This window comes from Schistocerca serialis, chromosome 1, assembly GCF_023864345.2.
Source record: "Schistocerca serialis cubense isolate TAMUIC-IGC-003099 chromosome 1, iqSchSeri2.2, whole genome shotgun sequence".
In the NCBI taxonomy this organism is placed as follows: Eukaryota; Metazoa; Arthropoda; class Insecta; order Orthoptera; family Acrididae; genus Schistocerca; species Schistocerca serialis.
This window is the reverse complement of record NC_064638.1, coordinates 441,358,195-441,376,229: the sequence shown is the minus strand read 5'-3', so window position 1 is coordinate 441,376,229 and position 18,035 is coordinate 441,358,195.

Sequence of the window (18,035 nt, the reverse complement as noted above, 5' to 3'; positions counted from 1 at the left end):
GTGCATGAACCACATGTTGTGTCGTACTTCTAAAGGCACATGTTCTAGCAGCACAGGTAGAGTACCCGTATGAAATCACGATAACGTGCTCCATTGAGAGAAGGTGGAAGAACATGGGGCCCAATCAAGACATCACCAACAATGCCTGCCCAAACGTTCACAGAAAATCTGTGTTGATGACGTGATTGCACAATTGCATGCGGATTCTCGTCAGCCGACACATGTTGATTGTGAAAATTTACAATTTGATCACGTTGGAATGAAGCCTCATCCGTAAAGAGAACATTTGCACTGAAATGACGATTGACACATTGTTGTATGAAGCATTCGCAGAAGTGTACCCGTGGAGGCCAATCAGCTGCTGATAGTGCCTGCACACGCCGTACATGGTACGGAAACAACTGGTTCTCCCGTAGCACTCTCCATACAGTGACGTGATCAACGTTACCTTGTACAGCAGCAACTTCTCTGACGCTGACGTTAGGGTTATCGTCAACTGCACGAAGAATTGCCTCGTCCATTGCAGGTGTCCTCGTCATTCTAGGTCTTCCCCAGTCGCGAGTCATAGGCTGGAATGTTCCGTGCTCCCTAAGACGCCGATCAATTGCTTCGAACGTCTTCCTTCGTTCTGGAAATCTGTCTCGATACAAACGTACCGCGCCACGGCTATTGCCCCGTGCTAATCCATACATCAAATGGGCATCTGCCAACTCCGCATTTGTAAACATTGCACTGACTGCGAAACCACGTTCGTGATGAACACTAACTTTTTGATGCTACGTACTGATATGCTTGATGCTAGTACTGTAGAGCAATGAGTCGCATGTCAACACAAGCACCGAAGTCAACATTACCTTTCTTCAATTGGGCCAACTGGCGGTGAATCGAGGAAGTACAGTACATACTGACGAAACTAAAATGAGCTCTAACATGGAAATTAAGCGTTTCCGGACACATGTCCACATAACATCTTTTCTTTATTTGTGCGTGAGGAATGTTTCCTGAAAGTTTGGCCGTACCTTTTTGTAACACCCTGTATAGAGATGAAGTTGTTCCACCAGCCTGCGTAGTCACCGCTTTCTGGAATAGAGACCCAGTTTCGCTACAGTCCGATCAGCGATCAGAAACAGTTCCCCTAAGTAGATTTCTGTTAACAGGGTACAAATCGAGACGCCCAAACACAGACCACCACCCCCAGCACCCAGCGAAGACGACTATATCAGAGGTGTTTTGACGTTCGTTCGAAGCAATTGAATTACCTTAAGTAGTTGTTTCCAAAAATGGTCTAAGACAAAGTGCTACAGTACTTTCATACTACAAGTGTGGTGGAATTAGGTCAAGGAAGCTGATCCCCAGGAAACCTGTTACCTCGCTACAAGCAAAACGGCGGTTCCGATCTTCAATATATGTTAATACCGTTCGCCATAATTTCCAAAAAGGAACCAAAAGGGAAAACTTGAGTTTCATAAAGGCAACTAACAAATTAAATGAATTTAAAATAACTTATATGAAAAGAAACAGGAAATTTCAAGCAATCTTATGTTGTAGTCTGTTTTATTTGATTTTTTCGGCGGCGCAAGAAAACCATGTCTATGTTGTTTATTACTATGGAAGTAATTGCAGCATATCATTTGCCCGTATTGTTACTGCAAAATGCAGCATATTGCGTTTACGATGTACTGTGTTACTTTCTCGGAAGCCATACTTATGAAAACGAAGGAGAAAATTCGAGTGTTAAGAATAAATATTAAGCAAATCACGTGTTTTACATAATAATCTAACTGTGCATCCTCCTTTAACAGGTATTAAAACAACCGTAACCGGTAAAAGGCTTTCAAATAGTCTTGATAACATAAATACTGACTGATTGCTGCATTCCCTTCCAAAGTTGTTTATATCATGTTACTGCAGAACTAACTTTCAATATGCAAACATTTAGGGTAGGTGACCAAAGCACATTTAGTCAAAAGTATTCAACTGATTTACTGTTCATCGAATGTCGAGAACGGTAGGTTGATAACATTTGATATTCACAAACTGACTACATGCGCAGATATGCCAAAGGATGGATAAATAATGACGATGAATAATGCTAGATTTCCGTATGAAAAAGTATCTTTTAGAAGAGAGAATCATTTGATATATGGTTCACGGGGAGCAGAACCAATTTCAGTTCCAGTACATGAAATTTTTCAATTTCCTTGAATCATTTGTTGTAATCTGATATTCTTTGGTATCAATCTCTCCATTTTACGGTGCTAACTTGAATCTTGCCTGACACAGGTTTTGTGTTAATCTAAGTAATGTCCCATGATTTTTACAGATTTTCCTTATTTTGCGGCGAGAATGCATATAACGGCCGGTAAACATGAAAGGGAATAAATTTCCTTGAAGTTACGTGTCATAGATAAAGTCTTTTCTTTCTTACAGAACTCTTATCCGACACCATGTTCGCTGAATATACACGGCAAATATCTAAATTGCCAATCTCTAGTTATAAACACGTAAAAATTTTGACACGTTTTCACTAAAAACCGTAATTAGTCTAAGTTCTCGCAATTTCTATTGTACATAGTTATCCAGAAATGCGTGAAACACTTATCCGACAGCGTCAGCAGAGCTGTTAGGCAATGTTGCTGTAGTCCACAGAAAAGTACCGACGACGAATAATCGTGGCTAAATGCAAAACGATTGGGATAGAAAACCACTCGCAATCAATGGCATCATTCTTTAAATGTCGATAAAAGGAAGATAGTGGCAATCTTAAACTGGAAAAACAAGATCGTACTCGAATACAAGAGCAATGATATACTTCTGGAGCACATTACAGCGTTTAAATGATGAGGTGTAACGCTAAGATCCGATAGCGAATGGGATGAACATATGAAATCACTAAGATGGAAGACAGATAAAAAGTAGATTTTTAGGAAGTATTCAGGAAAGCAGAGTGCGACTTGAAAGGAAGCCGTGCACAAGAATAATGCAAGTAACTTGAAGTACTGCAACGGCGCTTGGAATGCTTGTCAAGCAGAAATGACATCACACACTGAATGGGAACAAGTCGGTACATCCGCTACTAAAGTGTAAAAGATGTGGCCAGCGAATACAAAAGGGTACCTTTGCAACAAACGAGTCGTTGTTCTCGCAAAAATCTCTCCGATAACTTTAGACAAGCGATATTGTAAAAATAATGAGTAGTAAATAAATCTGTTGCCTCCATGGTATGTTTCGCACTTGGACCGTGACAATGAGAGATGAGGGCTCTCAATACGGAGTGCAATACGAGAGTACTGGTAGTACTGGTACGATATGCCGTCCGTCATGAGCTTTACAGTAATTTGTGGAATACGTACATAGAAGTAAACTATTAAACTACTGTTAAGGAAAGAACCTACCTAATAGAACACCGTTTCATTACGCTGAACAAAGTTTTGTAACACATTTTACAATCGTGTAACGCGTCACTTTTATGAGGCAGTTATCAACACGAAAATCCATTTCATGCCATAAGCGTGGCATCATACCGCGGTCAGATGAAGCCACAGAAGCATTGGTACGTACGAGAAAAGTCTGGAGGAAGACACGAAGTATTTCGTCAGAGGACGTATCCTCTAGACCCTGTGACCCATGGGCACTCAGATACTATTGCGTATATCCGTGATAATGAGCGGGAAAACCGACATGCTGAAACATATTATTGTCTTCATTTAACTATCGACATTAGTCAGTTTTCCAAGATACACGTGTCGTTAGCCCAGTGGCAGTAGGCTGTTGAAAGAACAATGATGTATAGATCTTCTCACAAAATATTAATCTTACACGAGTATCTCATGTATCCTGTTGTGTCGGTTACTGTGGGATTCAGCACCGACACAAATAGGGAAGGAGAGACGTTGCAATGGTCGGTGGCAGGAATCCAAAATGATCTGTCCAAAACATTTTCAGATTAATAGAAATCTTTATTTCTAAAAAGAAAGAAACTGGTTATGAGGTGGCTTCCTGTGCTTTCGGGCGTCCTGCATGCAATTACATTTACTCTCTGCTACTATTGCAGAACGCAGACTAATTATCGCCTTCTTGTTACTCAGTACTGATGCCCTCGAAGTCTGCGACCGAACTGGGACCAATACTTTTTTTTTATGTGTGGTTGTGGTGAATCTTAATCACGCTTCGCGATTTTGCTGCCCGTGCGTTAGGTTCAAATGGCTCTGAGCACTATGGGACTTAACATCTATGGTCATCAGTCCCCTAGAACTTAGAACTACTTAAACCTAACTAACCTAAGGACAGCACACAACACCCAGCCATCACGAGGCAGAGAAAATCCCTGACCCCGCCGGGAATCGAACCCGGGAACCCGGGCGTGGGAAGCGAGAACGCTACCGCACGACCACGAGATGCGGGCCCGTGCGTTAGGCAAGGATTGCTCTTTATTTACAGGTGCTGGTCACACAAAGGGGTCCGTTCGCCTGTAGGGATGGAGGACGTACTTTAATTTTATTTTAATTTATTTTGGAGAGACTAATACCAAAGAATAGCCGGCCGAAGTGGCCGTGCGGTTCTAGGCGCTTCAGTCTGGAACCGCGAGACCGCTACGGTCGCAGGTTCGAATCCCGCCTCGGGCATGGATGTGTGTGATGTCCTTAGGTTAGTTAGGTTTAACTAGTTCTAAGTTCTAGGGGACTAATGACCTCAGCAGTTGAGTCCCATAGTGCTCAGAGCCATTTGAACCATTTTGGAATATTTGCGCATGTAGTCAGTTTGTGAATATCAAATAGTTTTTATTGTGATTCGTGCTTGAATTGAGGTTATTTAGCGTCCTGCAGGTGCAACCCATTTTTTCCGGCAGGGCGAATCGTGGCACTCTATATTTGTGTCATCTTTGGGGAGGATTGTGCCTACTGCTGCTGACTGATGAATGGCGCAACATATCGCATCGATCTTGTCAAACAGCTTTTGGGCCTTTTCCTGAACTTCTGGCACAGATATTTTTCTTAGAGTGCGTCGTAGAGTTCCTTTGTCCTTATCCTCCGGTGTGCTCTTAGAGTCCATCGGAGACATTTGTTTTGTATGACTTAGAGATTCTTGAAATTTGTGTCACATGTTGTGCCCCATGAAATCACTCCATAGAGCAGCGTGGACTCCACCGTGGTCGGTATAGTGTCATGTTCGTGGCAACATTCAGATCGTTACTCCTGGATAAGGGGATGAGAGGTCTCAACATTGTGTTATTGTGATGAATAGTTTTGTGTCCAGGTAAACGTCGAGGTATTTTACCAGTGGTAACCAAGGAATAGGTTGCCTTCGATGAGTAGCCTCGTAAGGATGACCGATAGGCGTCTTGTGAAAATAATGACCACTCTTTAGTCCGGGTTGATGCTAATCTTGTGTAGTTGTGCCCATCGCTCCATAACATCCAGTTGTCGCTGCATTCTCGCTATCCCTTGATCAAATTTTCTGTCTCTTGTTAAAAATGCAGTATCGTCGCCATAGAGGCTAACTGACGCATGGGGGACTGTAGGTATGTCGTTGATATAGACGTTGAGAAGTGCTGGCGAGATTACAGAGCCCTGTGGAATACCGGCGTGGACTGGTTTCTTGGCAGAATCCTCGTCGTCGATGCGCACTTACAATTTCCTGTCCTGAAGAAAGTTATCAAGTAGCTTTACATATCAGTGGTCATTTGGATCAGCTTGACATTTAAGTTTTCACGCCGTACTTTACCTTAAGCTTTCTGGAGGTGCAAGAACACTCCAATTGTCGAATATCGTTTATTAAAGTTGTCTTGTATGGTTTAGGTAATCAGGAGGAGTTGAAGTTCGGTGGAGAATTTACTTTGGAATTCGAAGTGTTTCTGTCGGATCATGTTCTCCCGTACCATAGAGCCTTGAAGTATCTTGAGTAATACCCGTTCGAGGAGCTTCCCCATCGTTGATGGAAGACTGATCTGGCGGTAATTGTTCGGAAGGGACAGATCCTCCCCGGGTTTCGGCAGTGGCACCATACTCACCGTTTTCCACGCCTCTGGGAAGTATCCGTGGTGAAGAAAACTGTTAGAAGTTCTTGTGATTAGAACCAGCGGCTCCCTGGGAAGATGTTTTAAGTCTTCATTGGTGACCAAGTCGTGTCACGGCGAGTTGTTGGCCATTTTACGACGAGTTGTTTAATTTCCACTAAAGTGGCAAACTGTGGCCGGAATTGCGTTGTTTCATCCCGGACCTACTCCTCAGCGTACGACTTCGCCATCCCGTGCCAGCGGAGATGGAGTTGTCATTTGCTGCTGATACGCGTCGGCATAGTTCCGCTTGCGGCAGTGGGTCGTATGTGAGACCATCTATGCCACGTACTGCTCTTTTTGGTGGTGTCTGGTGACGCAGGTTCTTCACCTATTGCCATTCATCTCACGTTTGTAGCAAGAAGTTTGACATCTTGGTTTCCCAGACTTCCTGACGCCATTCTATGACACATTTGTGGAGTTCCCTGTTCATTTGGTATATATGTCTTCTATCCTCATGATTCCTAAAGCGCAGCCAACGTCTCTGGAAATAATTCTGTCGTGTTTTGAGGCTTGAAGACGTGGGGTAAACGTCTCAAAGTTGACGTCTGGTTGAAAAATTCGTGTTGCTGGCCGGTGTTTCGCGGTTTGGATTTTGGCCGTTAACGTCTGTACCGCTGCGTCGATGGCGACTCTCGAGGAAACGTCTTGTGTTGGCCGAACGTTGTTGTCCAGAAAACGCTGAAACTGTGGCCAGTCGGTCTAACAAGTGCTATGTGGTGGCATTGGGATGGTTGTCCTCTTTAGTATTCCTATTACCATCATGTGATCTGACGATAAGTCACTGATCACTCAGAGTTGGAGGTAGACGTTGACATTCTTGAGAACCGCTATATCAAGGACGTCTGCTCGCTGGTGGACAAAAGGTGGCACTCTCGTAATCACAGTAACGTTTAGGTCCTCTTCTAGACCGAATACATGTTGACGGTTTGGATTCGTTATCCTCGCATTCCAAGCAGTGTGCTTGCTGTTGAGATCGCCTCCCAGCACTACCGTGTCGAAACCATGGAAGAGGTCACGTAGGTCTACAGGTAATAAGTGCCTGTTGGGACTGAGGTATGCAGTAACACACTTGATGTTTCCTGTGGCTGTGGCGATGGTGACCAACGAAGCTTTCTGTTGTCGTAGCCTTGAAAGTTGTTCCTCGCGATGACGATTTTTTTTTTCTTTTGACTAGGATGGCAGTCTCGCCTGCTCTTCGACCGACCAGATCAAAAAAAAAAAAAATGGCTCTGAGCACTATGCGACTTAACTTCTGAGGTCATCAGTCGCCTAGGACCTTGAACTAATTAAACCTACCTAACGACATCACACATATCCATGCCCGAGGCAGGATTCGAACCTGCGACCGTAGCGGTCACGCGGTTCCAGACCCGACCAGATCGTTACGGTACACGTGCATATTCCGTATGCGGAACAATGTCGACTCCTTTAAATTCGTCTCTGAAATTACAGCAACGTCAATCTCGGGGCTGGTTAAGTCTACGTTGACAAGTGTTGCTGAACTGTTATCTTCGTGGAGGTGTGCCGCTGCCCGTTCTTTCCACTGGTGCTTTCTTGATGCCGTTTCGCGGCGCTGCTCTGGTCGGTGTGCAGCACTGGAAGAAATCTTGAATTCCATTGTATGTACCACAGTTAATCTACAGAATCCATATCTTTGGCGTCGTAGGATACGGCTGCAGCCCTCGATTAACGTCGATTCTTGAAACTTTGCAAGATGGCTATCACGGGATACCTGGTACTTGCCTTCAGCAATCTGCCAGCTCAGACGAAACCATCTTCGTGATGTTCTCCCGCTGATCAAACAAACCTGTCACTTTATAATATAGGCAGCCACGCCCGTTGAAATGCATGGTAATTTGAACTTGAATAAAATCGCAGACAGATGTTAAGTGTTTATTTATTCACGACAGGTTTGGCTGGTTCTACATAGAAAGGAAAGCATCCTTGTAGTCTATATATTTAAAAAATTAATTACGGATAGCCTATAAAAGTAAACCTAAATCGAAATGCTTACAGTAGGGCCATATAGATTAGCACACGGAGATGTCCCCAGCTTGCATAGTTACAGAATCCAACACCATGAAGACGGAAAGTTGTAGGCAATTAGTAACTGGCAAAGCATTAAGGCGAATAGTGCAGAGGAGGAGGAAAAAAGGCAAAAAGAACCGTAGTTAATGTAATAAATACAGTTAAAATATAATGAAAAAAGTATAAAATAAGATACCATCAGTAGAGCGTCTGTCTGAGAAACGTAACTCATTAAGCAGTCCCGCTCCTACAAAGAAAATTCCCAGATGCATAACAGTGTCTTAAATAAGTTTCTAATTTATAAAGTTTTTTATGTTTAGTCCTTCATCCGCATTCAATTAGCAAATGGATGCACATGTAGGTCCAACAGCTTCATTAGCTTTAATCCTGCATAATTTTATTCTTCAGAGGGTTTTTATCTTTGTGGGAACGGAAATGGTTAGTGGGTTAATTTTGTCAGACAAACGTCCCATTGAAAGTATCTTATTTTATGCTACTTGTATTTAATTTTAACCACATTTCTTACATTAAATAACGTTCTTTTTGCCACAGTGACACATCCCCTTCACTATTCGCCCCAGCGCTCTGTCTGTTACTATTTTTTGACGACTTCCCCTTTTCTTTGGCTACGAAATGTTGGCGGCGTCTTCGTGTGCTAATCTATATGACACTATTGTAAGCATTTTTATTTAGGTTTACTTTTACTTGCTATCCTTAATTAATTTTTTAAATGTATATCGTACAAGGATGCTTTTCTTTCTATGTAAACCATCTGAAGACGCTGCTTTAGCGCAGTGAAATAGCTCATGAATAAATCATTACTTAACAGTTGTTTGCGGTTTTACTCAAGTTCCATTTACCATAAAACCTGTGACTGTTCGTCTTGCACTTCTCTGTACGTGTTCAATATTCCCTGATACTCATATCTGGTGTGGGCTCCACACAGTTTGAGAAGTATTCTAGGATGTGTCATAGTAGAGTTTTGTAAGTAATCTCCCTCGTAGACTGAGTTTTCCTTCCTTACCTACGACTAGGCCTATATTCAGTTTCAAATCCCTACAAATTGTTGCACCTAGGTATCAGTATGACTTCACTAAATCCCGTAGTGACTTATTGCTCTTATAGTCGTAGGATACTACCTTTTAACGTTTTGTGAAGTGCATGATTTTACATTTCTGAACATCCGTAGCAAGTTGTCAAGCATGATATCACTCTGCTTATCAGTATCTGAATGGATATTTGTGCAGCTTTTTGTCAGACAGAACTTCATTTCATATAACTGCATCATCTGGAAAAAGTCCGATGATACTATTAATGGGGGATAGCTTGGCCGGCCGGAGTGGCCGTGCGGTTATAGGCACTACAGTCTGGAGCCGAGCGACCGCTCCGGTCGCAGGTTCGAATCCTGCCTCGGGTATGGATGTGTGTGATGTCCTTAGGTTAGTTAGGTTTAATTAGTTCTAAGTTCTAGGCGACTGATGACCTCAGAAGTTAAGTCGCATAGTCCTCAGAGCCATTTGAACCATTTTTGGATAGCTTGTAATTAATATACAACATGAACAACAAGAGTCCCGACACAGTTACCTAGAGCTAGACTATTCCTGTCACTGAATCTCCAGCCAAGATACCACGTTCTGTCCTCCCTAACAAGAAATCCTCTATTCAGGCCAAATTTCATTTGAGACCGCCTTGATCGTCCTTTCGCTGGTAATAGTTGGTGTCGTACTGAGTCAAATGCTTTTCGGCAGTCAAGAATATGCATCTACCTGACCACCTTGACCTACGTGTTAAATGCGCGGGTTGAGTTTTGCATGAGCTACGTGTTCGGAATCCCTGTTGGTTGGCATGGAAGAGGTCGTCGTTTCGAGAGACCCCATCACGTTTGAGCTTAGAATATGTTCCAACATTCTGCAATAGATGGATGTCAACGATACTGCACTGTAGTCTTGTAGATCACTTGTACTGCTCTTCTTGTGGGCGTACGTGACCTGGACTTTCTTCGAACCACTAAGAACGATCATTTTTTCGAGGGATTTGCTGTAGAAAGAGTGGCTGACTCATCTACAAATTCGGTATAGATTCTGACAGGGATTCCATCAGGTCCTGGAGATTTGTTCAACTTCAGCGATATCAGCTATTTCTGAATGCCGCTGGCGCTACTACTTCTAACAGTAGTTGTTGTTGTTGTGGTCTTCAGTCCTGAGACTGGTTTGATGCAGCTCTCCATGCTACTCTATCCTGTGCAAGCTTTTTCATCTCCCAGTACCTACTGCAACCTACATCCTTCTGAATCTGCTTAGTGTATTCATCTCTTGGTCTCCCTCTACGATTTTTACCCTCCACGCTGCCCTCCAATACCAAATTGGTGATCCCTTGATGCCTCAGAACATGTCCTACCAACCGATCCCTTCTTCTGGTCAAGTTGTGCCACAAACTTCTCTTCTCCCCAATCCTATTCAATACTTCCTCATTAGTTATGTGATCTACCCATCTAATCTTCAGCATTCTTCTGTAGCACCACATTTCAAAAGCTTCTATTCTCTTCTTGTCCAAACTATTTACCGTCCATGTTTCACTTCCATACATGGCTACACTCCATACGAATACTTTCAGAAATAACTTCTGACACTTAAATCTATACTCGATGTTAACGTATTTCTCTTCTTCAGAAACGCTTTCCTTGCCATTGCCAATCTACATTTTATATCCTCTCTACTTCGTCCATCATCAGTTATTTTGCTCCCCAAATAGCAAAACTCCTTTACTACTTTAAGTGTCTCATTTCCTAATCTAATACCCTCAGCATCACCCGACTTAATTCGACTACATTCCATTAGCCTCGTTTTGCTTTTGTTGATGTTCATCTTATATCCTCCCTTCAAGACACCATCCATTCCGTTCAACTGGTCTTCCAAGTCCTTTGCTGTCTCTGACAGAATTACAATGTCATCGGCGAACCTCAAAGTTTTTATTTCTTCTCCATGGATTTTAATACCTACTCCAAATTTTTCTTTTGTTTCCTTTACTGCTTGCTCAATATAGAGATTGAATGACATCGGGGAGAGGCTACAACCCTGTCTCACTCCCTTCCCAACCACTGCTTCCCTTTCATGTCCCTCAACTCTTATAACTGCCATCTGGTTTCTGTACAAGTTGTAAATAGCCTTTCGCTCCCTGTATTTTACCCCTGCCACCTTCAGAATTTGAAAGAGAGTATTCCAGTTAACATTGTCAAAAGCTTTCTCTAAGTCTACAAATGCTAGAAACGTAGGTTTGCCTTTCCTTAATCTTTCTTCTAAGATAAGTCGTAAGGTCAGTATTGCCTCACGTGTTCCAGTATTTCTACGGAATCCAAACTGATCTTCCCCGAGGTCGGCTTCTACTAGTTTTTCCATTCGTCTGTAAAGAATTCGTGTTAGTACTTTGCAGTTGTGGCTTATTAAACTGATTGTTCGGTAATTTTCACATCTGTCAACACCTGCTTTCTTTGGGATTGGAATTATTATATTCTTCTTGAAGTCTGAGGGTATTTCGCCTGTTTCATACACCGTGCTCACCAGATGGTAGAGTTTTGTCATGACTGGCTCTCCCAAGGCCGTCAGTAGTTCTAATGGAATGTTGTCTACTCCCGGGGCCTTGTTTCGACTCAGGTCTTTCAGTGCTTTGTCAAACTCTTCACGCAGTATCGTATCTCCCATTTCATCTTCATCTACATCCTCTTCCATTTCCATAATATTGTCCTCAAGTGCATCGCCCTTGTATAGACCCTCTATATACTCCTTCAACCTTTCTGCTTTCCCTTCTTTGCTTAGAACTGGGTTTCCATCTGAGCTCTTGATGTTCATACATGTGGTTCTCTTATCTCCAAAGGTCTCTTTAATTTTCCTGTAGGCAGTATCTATCTTACCCCTAGTGAGATAAGCCTCTACATCCTTACACTTGTCCTCTAGCCATCCCTGCTTAGCCATTTTGCACTTCCTGTCGATCTCATTTTTGAGACGTTTGTATTCCTTTTTGCCTGCTTCATTTACTGCATTTTTATATTTTCTCCTTTCATCAATTAAATTCAATATTTCTTCTGTTACCCAAGGATTTCTACTAACCCTCTTCTTTTTACCTACTTGATCGTCTGCTGCCTTCACTACTTCATCCCTCAGAGCTACCCATTCTTCTTCTACTGTATTTCTTTCCCCCATTCCTTTCAATTGTTCCCTTATGCTCTCCCTGAAACTCTGTACAACCTCTGGTTCTTTCAGTTTATCCAGGTCCCATCTCCTTAAATTCCCACCTTTTTGCAGTTTCTTCAGTTTTAATCTACAGGTCATAACCAATAGATTGTGGTCAGAGTCCACATCTGCCCCTGGAAATGTCTTACAATTTAAAACCTGGTTCCTAAATCTCTGTATTACCATTATATAATCTATCTGATACCTTTTAGTATCTCCAGGGTTTTTCCATGTATACAATCTTCTATCATGATTCTTAATCCAAGTGTTAGCTAGGATTAAGTTGTGCTCTGTGCAAAATTCTATCAGGCGGCTTCCTCTTTCATTTCTTAGCCCCAATCCATATTCACCTACTACGTTTCCTTCTCTCCCTTTCCCTACACTCGAATTCCAGTCACCCATGACTATTAAATTTTCGTCTCCCTTCACTATCTGAATAATTTCTTTTATTTCATCATACATTTCTTCAATTTCTTCGTCATCTGCAGAGCTAGTTGGCATATAAACTTGTACTACTGTAGTAGGTGTGGGCTTCGTATCTATCTTGGCCACAATAATGCGTTCACTATGCTGTTTGTAGTAGCTTACCCGCACTCCTATTTTCCTATTCATTATTAAACCTACTCCTGCATTACCCCTATTTGACTTTGTGTTTATAACCCTGTAGTCACCTGACCAGAAGTCTTGTTCCTCCTGCCACCGAACTTCACTAATTCCCACTATATCTAACTTTAACCTATCCATTTCCCGTTTTAAATTTTCTAACCTACCTGCCCGATTAAGGGATCTGACATTCCACGCTCCGATCCGTAGAACGCCAGTTTTCTTTCTCCTGATAACGACATCCTCTTGAGTAGTCCCCACCCGGAGATCCGAATGGGGGACTATTTTACCTCCGGAATATTTTACCCAAGAGGACGCCATCATCATTTAATCATACAGTAAAGCTGCATGCCCTCGGGAAAAATTACGGCCGTAGTTTCCCCTTGCTTTCAGCCGTTCGCAGTACCAGCACAGCAAGGCCGTTTTGGTTATTGTTACAAGGCCAGATCAGTCAATCATCCAGACTGTTGCCCTTGCAACTGCTGAAAAGGCTGCTGCCCCCCTTCAGGAACCACACGTTTGTCTGGCCTCTCAACAGATACCCCTCCGTTGTGGTTGTACCTACGGTACGGCTATCTGTATCGCTGAGGCACGCAAGCCTCCCCACCAACGGCAAGGTCCATGGTTCATGGGGGGGACTTCTAACAGGTATTTTATTTATCATTTTTTTTTCCATCACAAATTTTAGTTCCTGAATCATCCCATGCCTGTCTAGACGTAAACTTCAGTCCCATTCAAAGCCTTTAGCTACGACAAGAAATTCTTCTGGTTTCGTCACTGAAGGTCTTTTGACAGCCACACGTCTTTCTCTTAGCATCTGTCCATATCCCTGGGGTTTGATTCACGCCTGTTGTGGCGCAGTCGCTGTTTCCTTAGAACTTTGTTTACTTAGAATGCATATCACGAACCGTTCTACTACGTACATACCTACCCCGCGCTTCGTCAACTGACACGAGTGAGTCTCCAAACCTGCCTTGCAGCTCGGTACAGAAACCAAACGTACGTATTCGTCGTTTCGAATTGGTGAGCTTCTCTAACATGTTCCATCGTTTCGTCGGAGACGTCCCGTTCAAGGAAGTCCCGTACATACATCCAACCTTCATCACGGAAATTCCCGTACAGGGTGCTAAGTAATATCTGGGATACCTCTGAGGAATGGACAGAGGATTTAAAAAGTAGCAAAAATGTTAATCTATACATATGGTCTCTTTAGGTTTCCGTATTTCAGTCGGTCAAAACGATACTACTATAGGATCACTTTGTTGTCCGTTAGTCTGACTGTTGAGACCCCTTTTTCTCAGGAACGGTTAGGCGTATCAAACTGAAATTTATCACAAATACTAAGCTGTACTGTTCCTTGGCTGTGTACATAAGTTAAGCTTCTAAGTCTTTACAGTCATAGATACGGCCATGTATGTCACACATTTTGATATTTGCGAAACTTACTCAGGTAAGCCTATGGATGATCATTTCTGGTAGTCTAGCGGTAAAGCGCGTGCCTCGTAACAATGAGCCATACTGCCCCGATAGTGGTCCATAATTGCGAAAATGTTGCCGGTGTAGAATTTCATGCACGAACTGACCTCTCGATTATGTCCCATGTATGACCAAATCATTCGACAGAATTGTCCTGGATAGTCTTCAAACCACTCACGAACTATTCTGACCCGGTAACAGGGCGCATTGTCATCCATAACATGGAACATGAAGTCCATGAATGACTGGCTGCAAATGGTCCGAGTAGCCGAACATAACCATTTCTAATCTGGTTCAGCTGGACCAGAGGACCCCGTTTATTCTATGTAAACACAACCTACACCATTATGCAGCCACCACCAGCTTACATAGTGCCTTGTTGATAGCTTGGGTCAACGGCTTCGTGAGGTCTGCGCCGTACTTGATACCTACCAGGTTTTTCAGTCGGTTAGGGTCCAACCGATAAGCCCACGATAGGCGCTACAGGTGATGTCGTGCTGTTACGAAAGGCAACACTAAAACAAAATAGTACAAATGGCTCTGCCCACTATGGGAATTAACGTCTGAGGTCATCAGTCCCCTAGATCTTAGAACTACTTAAACCTAACTAACCTAAAGACATCACACACATCCATGCCCAAGGCAGGATTAGAACCTGCGACCGTAGCGGTCGCGCGGTTTCAGACTGAAGCGCCTATAACCGCTCTGCCACAACGGCCAGCGGGCAACACTACACTTCACCGCACTGACCTAACGAATACGTTCGTCGTGAGTCCAAAATTGATTTCTACGCTTATTTCACTCAGTGCTGCTTGTCTTTTAGCACTGGCAACTCAACGTAAACGCCGCTGCTCTTGGGTCTCGAGAGTTAAATGAAGGCCGTCAGCCACAGCGTTGTTCGTTGTGAGAGGTAATGACTGAAATTCGGTATTCTCAGCGTAGTCTTGACACTGTGGATCTCGGAATATTGAATTTCATAATGAATTCCAAAATAGAATGTTCCATGTGTCTGGCCCTAACTACCATTCCTCATTACAAGTCCTTTAATTCGCTTCGTACGGCCAAAATCACGTCGGAAACCTTTTCATATGAATCACTTGAGTACTTTTATATCTTGTGTATGCGTTATTACCGTCATCTGTATAAGTGCATATCGCCATCCACGACTTTTGTCACCTCAATACACATTACAGCTGTAACAAAAGTCCTGGCTAAAAACATTCCTTAAAGTTTTCTGCGTTTCTTAATCTTCTGTCAAACGTACTATGATGCCACCAAATATACCGTTGGGGAACACGTTTAGCGCAGGTAGTGCTTCAACTCTTCCATTGCTCCCTCCTTTTCCATATGCAAGCAGCAACTCGTACATTTCCATACTGGTGCACAAACACGTAGCATTGGAAACAACGTTAGTGGACTGGAGCACAGTACGAACTACCGAGTACCTGTAAAATCGTTTTTTTAGTCATCAATCTGCCGACTGGTTTCATGTGGCCCACCACGAATTTTTTCTCCTATGCCAACCTCTTCATCTCATAGTAGCACTTGCAACCTACGTCCTCAATTACTTGCAGGATGTATTCCAACCAATCTCTGTCTTCCTCTACAGTTTTTGCCCTCTACAGCACTCCCTAGTACCATGGAAGTTATTCCTTGATGTCTTAACAGATATACTATCAATCCTATCCCTTGTCCTTTTCAGTCTTTGTCATGTATTTCTTTCCTCTCCGATTCTGCGCAGAACCTCCTAATACCTTACCTTACCTAATTTTCAGCATTCGTCTGTAGCACCACATCTCAAACTATTTGATTCTTTTCTCTTCTGGTTTTCCAAAAATCCACGTTTCACTAACATACAATGCTGTGCTCCAAACATACATTCTCAGAAATTTGTTTCGCAAATCAGCGCCTATGTTTGATACTAGTAGATTTGTCTTGACCAGGAATGCCCTTTTTGCCATTGCTAGTCTGCTTTCGATGTCCTCCTTGCTCCGCTCGTCATTGGTTATTTTGCTGTCTAGGTTACAGAATTCCTTAACTTCATCTACTTCATGACCATCAATCCTGATGTTAAGTTTCTCGCTGTTCGCATTTCTGCTACTTCTCATTACTTCCATGTTTCTTCGATTTTCTGTCAGTCCATATTCGATTCTCATTAGACTATTCATCCCATCCAGCAAATCATGTAATTCTCCTTCACTTTCACACAGGATACCAATGTCATCAGTGAGTCGTATCATTATTATCCTTTTACCTTGAATTTTAATTCCACTCCTGAACCATTCTTTTATTTAGATCATTGCTTCTTCGATGTACAGATTGAACAGTAGGGGGGAAGGCTACATCCCTGTCTTACTCTTTTTAATCCGAGCGCTTCGTTCTGGTCGTCCACTCTTATTATTTCCTCTTGGCTCTTATACATAATGCATATTACTCATCTCTTCCTGTAACTTACCACTATTTTTGTCAGAATTTCGAACATCTTGCACCATTTCACACTGTCGAACGCTTTTCCAAATCGACAAATCCTATGAACGTGTCTTTACTGTTGAAATAAAACCCAGTATTCGCTCTCTGTGAAGCTAATTAACTTTGATACTTAATGAGTTGCATGATCGTGTGTATGTATGACACGAAACGGAAGTCGGAGAAACGTCAAGGTGCCACATGTTTGTGGATGGAGGCTTACATAGACGATAGCGAGGCCTATAAAGTTTTGACTATAGCACTGATGCGACGAGAACGCATCCGTAGAAGAGCTACAACTGAAGTAACTGTTCATGTGTTACATGACGATCAATTTAGGTTAAGGGAAAGCATTGATTATGGGTGAAAACACACACAACACTCTTGTAACATTCTACAACATTTATTATTTATTTCGCACACCGAATTTCGGCTGTTAAGGCATAATTAGGTACAAAGACAAGTATGTGGTGCGGTGAAATTTTGTTGGGTCAATGATTTTACGCTAGGACACCTACAGAGTATCTCTATTTCCAGAGATGAAAAACCCTGTAGATTAGGAGCAAAATGAGAGGGATTATTTCAGTGTAAATGCTACGTGAGATTATGTGACTAAGGTAAAATATGTAACATGTTGACTAAGGAAATATAACCAAATTACAACAGTTGTTCACTGAAGAAAATAAATTGAACAACAAACTTTGCTGTTATGTTCCAAAGGTGTGGCTGAACACAATAATTTTTTTCTTTAATAGCTGCTAAATCACAAATAGATAAGGTACACTCAGTAAGTAAGCAGGTAAATGTAGTAGCTGTGATGGTACAAAGTAACTTTTTTCAACGCAGTAAGAGAATTCAGAGCAACTGAAATAACGGGAAATGGGGCATGTGAGTAACAAGAATGATCTACAACATGACCTGGACAGAATTATGAGTAGTATCTGCAGTATTAAAAGTGGCGAGTAGTGGCACTGTTTCTGGTCATCAGTGCTAAGCTTTGGCTGTTGAACATACGTTTATTAATTTCCAGTATTTCAAGATAGTTCATCTTCCTTCCCTAATGGATGTGATTTAATACCTCATATTTCACCTTATAACTATGGTCTTCTTTGAGCAGGTTTTACTGGCACCAGATACGCGCTTTTGATGTTGCGCTCAGTAGTGAAAGCAGGGTTTAC